The following is a 7,545-nucleotide window of genomic DNA, read 5'->3' as shown; positions in this document are numbered from 1 at the left end:
GTGGGACTAAACTTTTGTTCCACCTCTTGCCTTGCACGAATGGGCTACGTGGGCCTCTAGGATTTATTAGGAATTTTTGAAGCTGCTATTGGGCTAGGCCCAAAATAAACAAAATTCCAGCAATCCCCCACCAGATCCCAGAGGCACACAAAATTTGCCTTTTGTTCCAAAACACTGTTTTATATACCGGTACTACAGTGGAGACTGTTAAGTTGAACTTCCACCTAGAACTCTATGCTACACTAGTAAGCAACTTGAACTGTGGACTAGGCCTTGAACTGCAAGTTTTCTGCGAATCTAGCTTCACATAAAGCCTTGACCAATACGTGGCCACCGTGGGTCTTCCCCGCGGGTGGAGCTTATGCGTCATACTCCGTGACCTTTCATGAGTTTACTAGAGAGAACCCAACTCATAGATTGCGATATTTGACAATCAGACTCATATAGGTGTGTTCTTCAAAAGATGTTCTGCAGGATAACATCTCTGCTTAAATGAGCCACTTAGAACACATTAAGATATACATCAACCTGCCATGCAGATTAGGAGAGTATTGCATCAAATGGAGTGGTATTGTGAATAGTAAGGATACTCTCCTCTCAGTTAACCAACAGCTTATCTTTCACATCTAGGGATCTCCGATCATAAAGAATGGGTTACCACTGTGAACAACTTATATTGTGGGTCTCATACCCATCTCCCTCGATGCATAATCTATCACATTAAGTGATAGACCCTTAGTAAAAGGATCTGCCAGGTTCTTAGACATTTGGATATAATCCAATGCAATAACTCCGGAGTTTTTCATTTTCCTGACAGACTTTAACCTTCTCTGAACGTGTCTTGATGACTTCATGTTATCCTTTGAGCTGCTCACTTTCGTGATCACAGTTTGATTGTCGCAGTTCATAAGGATACCCGATACAGGTTTCTCAACAACCGGCAAGTCATTCAAGAGCCGATGAAGCCAATCTGCTTCGACCGTAGCTGTATCTAGTGTTGTGAGTTCTGCTTCCATTGTTGACCTTGTTAAGATGGTTTGCTTGCAAGACTTCCAAGAAACAACGCCACCTCCATGAGTGAATACATATCCGCTCGTGGCCTTTATCTCATCAGCATCTGAGATCCAGTTTGAGTCACTATGCCCTTCAAGCTCCTTTGGGTGCCCGGTGTAGTGAATTCCATAATTTGCAGTGCCTTTCAAATAACGCAAAACTCTCTCTAGAGCTTTCCAATGCACATCTCCTAGTTTTGAGACAAACCGACTCAGTTTGCTAACAGCAAAAGAGATGTCAGGTCTTGTAGCACTTGCTAAGTACATAAGCGAGCCAATAACCTGAGAATATTTCAATTGATCTCTAGCAATTCTTCGATTCTTTCGAAGCAGCACGCTAGCATCATATAGTGTTGGAGAGGGCTTGCAGTCACTATAACCAAAGCGACTCAAGATCTTTTCCACATAGTGAGATTGAAGCAATGTAATCCGACCATCATCGTCTCTCAACAACTTGATGTTCAAAATGACATCAGCCACTCGTAAATCTTTCATCTCAAAACAGCGAGATAGAAAGTCCTTGACCTCCTTAATAACATTCAGATTTGTTCCGAAAATCAGTATGTCGTCAACATACAAGCAAAGAATAACTCCCTCGCCCCCACCATGGCAATAGTACACACATTTGTTAGCTTTGTTTATAACAGAGCTTGCAGCTGTTAAAGTTCTTTCAAACTTCTCATGCCACTGTTTGGGTGCTTGCTTGACTCCATACAAAGACTTCAGCAACTTGCACACTTTTCTTTCCTGACCATCTAGTACATATAAATTTCCTCGTCCAACTCTCCATTTAGGAAAGCAGTCTTAACATCCATTTGATGAACGAGAAGACCATGCGAGGCAGCTAGTGAAAGTAGAACTCGAATAGTGGTCAGTCGAGCCACAGGTGAGTAAGTATCAAAGAAGTCTTCACCTTCCTTTTGGGTATAACCATTAGCCACGAGCCAAGCCTTGTACTTTTCAATAGTACCATCAGGCCTAAGCTTCTTCTTGAATACCCATTTGCATCCTATAGGTTTGCACCCATAAGGACGATCAGTTATCTCCCAAGTTTCATTCGCCAAGATGGAATCCATCTCGCTACGAACTGCTTCTTTCCAGTAGTCAGCATCTTCAGATGCATAGGCCTCTGAAATAGAACTGGGAGTGTCATCTATGAGATACACAAGAAAATCATCACCAAAGGACTTTGCAGTCCTCTGTCTCTTGCTCCTAGTAGGAACTTCATTGTTCTCCTCCACAGGACTTGCAAAGTGTTCCGTCGAAATGGTAGGTTCGGTAATTGTAACTGGTTCCTGATTCGATGAACTAGGCATCTCCTGATTAGATGAGGTAGCCATATCCTTCATGGGAAAGATATCTTCAAAGAAAGTTGCATCATTTGACTCCATGATCGTACCGACATGCATGTCAGATACCTCAGATTTTACAACCAAGAATCTATAGCCAATGCTATGAAAAGCATATCCCAGGAAAACACAATCCACAGTCTTTGGTCCAAGCTTCCGCTTCTTTGGAATTGGAACATTGACTTTCGCCAAACAACCCCATGTTCGTAGATAAGAGAGTTTTAACCTTTTCTTCTCCCATTCCTCGAATGGAGTTATCTCTTTGTTCTTTGTGGGAACTCGGTTTAGGACATGAAATGTCGTCAATATCGCCTTCCCCCACCATGCCTTGGAGAGACCCGATGTGTCTAACATGGTGTTAACCAAATCAGTTAGAGTACGGTTCTTTTTTTCGGTCACCCCATTTGACTGAGGTGAATAGGGAGGCGTCCTCTCATGGATTATACCATGTTCTGCACAAAAAGCATCAAATTCATTGGAAAAATACTCTTCACCACGGTCAGACCTAAGCCTCTTGATTTTTCGATCAAGTTGGTTTTCCACTTCAGCTTTATAGATCTTGAAAAAGTTCAAAGCCTCATCCTTAGATTTCAGAAGATACACACGGCAGTATCTAGTGGAGTCATCAATTAACGTCATGAAATATTTCTTTCCACCTTTTGTCAAAACACCATTCATTTCACATAGATCTGAATGTATGAGCTCTAGTGGTGCAAGATTTCTCGTTTCCGCAGTCGTGTGAGACTTACGAGGTTGCTTAGCTTGCACACACACTTGACACTTAGATCCCTTAACAGTGGTGAAACTAGGGATTAAGTTCAACTTCGCTAGTCGCGACATGCAACCAAAGTTAACATGACAAAGACGTGAATGCCACACATTTGATTCACTATTGTTGCAAATATGATTAACAACTTTATTGCAAACGTATGATAAGGATAAACGAAACAGGCCTCCTGACTCATAGCCTTTACCAACAAAGGTTGCATACTTGGATATTACAAATTTATTCGACTCAAAGACAAGCTTGTAGCCATCTCTACACAAAAGAGATCCGCTAACAAGATTTTTATTGACAGAGGGGACATAATGCATGTTCTTCAGCCGCATGATCTTCTCCGAAGTAAACTTCAGATCGACCGTGCCAACACCACAAACAGAAGCACTTGAACCATTGCCCATCAGCACGGTTGAAGTCCTTGCGGTCTGATAAGACGAAAACATGGAAATATCACCGCATACATGCACATTAGCACCCGTGTCAATCAACCAATCAGGAGAATGACATACTGAAAGAATAGTGGGGACTATACCATACCCAGCATCCTTCATGTCAGTGTCTCCAATGACAACATTAGCGGTCTTGCTGCCTTTCCCAGGGTGACGCTTGTCATAGCGATTAGGGCAACTAGGAGCCCGATGATCAGGATCCCCACACACATGACAAGCACCTTTCTTTTTGTCATTCTTCTTCTTGAAGTTCGTGTGTTGCACATCCTTGTTCTTCCCATTAAACTTTGCTTTACCATCAAACTTGCCCTTGTTCTTGAACTTGTGGGGCTGGAAGTTCTTCTTCTGTACCAGATTGGCACTAGATCCTCCCTCAATACCTCGAGCACGTGTGTCCTTTGCTCTCGCCTTTTCTTCCACATCAAGAGTACCAATGAGATGCGGAACGGAAAACTCCTGTCTCTTATGCTTCAATAAGGTAGCAAAGTTCCTCCACGAAGGAGGAAGCTTAGTGATGATACCTCCGGCAACAAACTTGTCCGGTAGCATACAGTTGAAGTGCTCAAGTTCTCTAGCAAATGACTGTATCTCATGAGCTTGCTCAACCACGGAGCGCTCTTCAGTCATCCTGTAATCATAGAATTGCTCCATGATGTACAGCTCAGTGCCAGCATCCGAGACCCCAAACTTGGCCTCGAGCGCATCCCACATATCTTTTCCATTATCAATTGACGCATAAGCATCAACTATGTTCTCACCAAGAACACTCAAGAGAGCAGCCTTAAACAGAGTATCCATTTTCTAAAAAGCTTGTGCCTGTTGAGCATCAAACTCCCCTTCAGGTTTGCCAAGAGTGGTGTCATAGCAACTCATGGTTTGAAACCATAAAACTGCTCTCACACGCCACCTCTTATAGTGGATACCCTCAAACATAGGAGGTCTCATGGAAGCACCAAAACCACTTGGGGTAAATTGCCTATAATAAGGTTTTTGGATTGTTGAAAATATGAGCAATTTACCAAATGATTTTATTAACAGAAATATTAGATAAAGCATGACTAATATAGCCACGATAAAGCAAGTCATGCAATCTGACGGAGAGAAAGTAAATAGCATCTGCATATATGAACTTGAACTGAACACATCTAGGACAGACACTAGATCATATTGCATATATGGAGTAGAACCTAACACATCTAGGGCAAGTACTAGTACGAGAAACTGTGGCAGGACATCTGACAGAAAGAAGAAGAACACATACGGGACAGCAGCAGTAGAAGCACTGGACTTGGGGTCGACATCCTCTCCAGCCATGTCGTTGCTGAGGTAGTCGACGTCGGGGAAGAAGTCATCGTCGGGGAAGTAGTCGTCGGAGTCCGTGATGAAGAAGCCAGTAATCGTGCAGAGCGCTCCCCAAAAACCTTATCACCCTTCTCTCGTACATGACTCAAAATGTGCGGTTCCGGAGGCCTACTGTCCCGACCTGCGGTGCACACCGCAAGCCGGGATGGGAAGAACGTAGCAGCAGCGCAGTGCTCGGAACTATGTGGCGAGAGGAAGAGGAGCTTCTGGTGTATCTCTCTGAAGAGGAGTGACTTCTCTTATATAGGCACAGGAGAAGGACGCGAACAGGCTGCGGCGGGAGGGAGACGAAACGAACAGGCAGCGGCTGAAGAGGCGCGCCGTTCGAATTCAGTGTCCACTATAGAAAATGTTTTATTCGTATACCCGTCGTGCGTGGCAAAAATTTAGACATCGGCTCATTCGTGCCGAGGCGAGGCGGGGCGGGCTGTGGAGGAGGAGCGTGCGTGGATGTCCCTCTTGTTCTCATCCTCATACATGTGGAGAAAGAGCCTCCCTTATAAAGAGGTCCAACTCCCTCTAAACTAGCAATGTGGGACTAAACTTTTGTTCCACCTCTTGCCTTGCACGTATGGGCTACGTGGGCCTTTAGGATTTATTAAGATTTTTTGAAACTGCTATTGGGCTAGGCCCAAAATAGACAAAATTCCAGCATATACATGTCAATGCAACTAATAATCCACAACAAACATTGCATCATGTGAACAATCACTCAATCTAATTCATCCTATATCCATTCATTCATCTAAACAAAATGCATTCATGCAAGATTGTATATCCATATAGCATACTTATACTTTATTCATAAGTTCGTAGACAGGAAACAATTAAGATCATTTAGCATGTGGGCATTGATCGATGTTTAACGTACTAAAGGCTACCAAGGCGCGTCATGAAGAAGGTTGGCCAGTCTATCTCCATAGGCACGATTACATTATAATCACGAAAGCGGTCTGTCACCTCTTCTAATGTCGTTGTGTTGAGATGAGCAATGTACATGCCCCCGCTGGCGTAATCTGTGATGAGCAGCGTGCCGCTCCTCTCTCCCGACCAAATGCATGACGGACATCCACTCTGTTGGATGACCTCGGACAGTTTTTGGTCTATCACCCTAGTGCGGAGCCACTCTGCATCGCCATCTCTGCTCCGGTCTTTGTTGTCTTGTTGTTGTGTCCAGATCTCTAGCTGGCGGCCACGGTACACACAAAGCGACAAGAGTGCGCCGTCTACCGTGGTCGAGAGACGGTTCAAACGCATGTGGTCAGCCATAGTCGGTGGGACGAATGGACACACGAGCTTCGTCAGGGAGACGTGGCCTGTCTCGACGTCGACGTTGAGGACGTGGAAACGGTGCGAGTTGCTGACGCACAGCCAGTGCGCATTGCCTCGGCACATCACGGCGTTCTCCTCCTCCATGAACCAGATCTGATGCTCCATCATGTTGAAGCACTTGGCGGGCGCGCTCCAGCTCCGCTCGCTGGAGGCGAATCGGTGGAGGTTGAACTGCGACTTGTACTTGTCGGCGCCGATCAATAGGACTCTGAAGGCTGGCCTGTCCTCGCCGGAGCTGCTCAGTATGATGGCGCGGCCGCAAGGGTCAGAGTTGCCGAACCGGCAGCTGCAGTCCAGCTCGGGCAGCACGTCCCACCTGCCGGCGAGCGTGTCGCACACAGCCAAGCGAAGGACATTGGGTTCCGGGTCATCGTCGTGTGGGTACAGGCGCACCAGGAGGAGGCCGCCGCGCGTGACGAGCGGCACAGCACGGTCGACGACGGGGGCGTCGGTGTTGGGGACGAAGGACGTCAGTGGGCGGCGATCAGGGCCAAACAACGACGAAGGCGACGAGGGCGCCGGAACGAAGGCGAGCTGGCTGGAGGAGTCTGTGGGGCTGGTCCCTGGGAACCTCATGACGAGGGATCTCTGAGTGAAGAAGCCAGCCAGGGAGGGCGGCCACCGGCGCCGGAGGAGGAAGGAGGGCTCGGCTACGAGGCGTCGCCAGTGCTTGCACGTGGCCGCGCAACGGAAGAGGGTGACCACGTCGTCGAGGCGCAGGAGGATCTCGCGGACCACGTCGTCCGGCGGCGTCTTCATGGACTTCGCCATAGATCGATCTTGCTAGCTTGCACCTGCCCTGCGACGAACTATAGGACGGATCGAACATGTATATATCTGCGATCGAGTACGTGACTACATAGGACACCGATCCATGGACGCATGCTAGAGAGCTTGCCTTGCGTAAGATACGATCGATAGGATTAATCTGTGTCGTACTCGTACGAGAACCGGGGCATCAACATGCAAGAATCATGAGACGGCCCCTCGTAAGAAAAAAAAAAAGAATGCCAATAACGGCCGGATGTTCGGTCTCGAGCACCATTAGCCCGAACGTTTCATTTGGCAGGCAACGGAGGATCGATTGAACGATTTGGTTTGCAAAAATGCTACACCTACTCTCTTTTTTGCGAATAAAAAATGATACACCTACGTAATGTCTTACGAAACTTTACGTAAATCCTTTGCACGCTAATTAAACTGCCCCCCCCCCCCTCCGG

This window comes from Triticum dicoccoides, chromosome 3A, assembly GCF_002162155.2.
Source record: "Triticum dicoccoides isolate Atlit2015 ecotype Zavitan chromosome 3A, WEW_v2.0, whole genome shotgun sequence".
Taxonomy (NCBI): Eukaryota; Viridiplantae; Streptophyta; class Magnoliopsida; order Poales; family Poaceae; genus Triticum; species Triticum dicoccoides.
The sequence above is the reverse complement of the archived record's forward strand: the minus strand, read 5'-3'. Positions refer to the sequence as shown.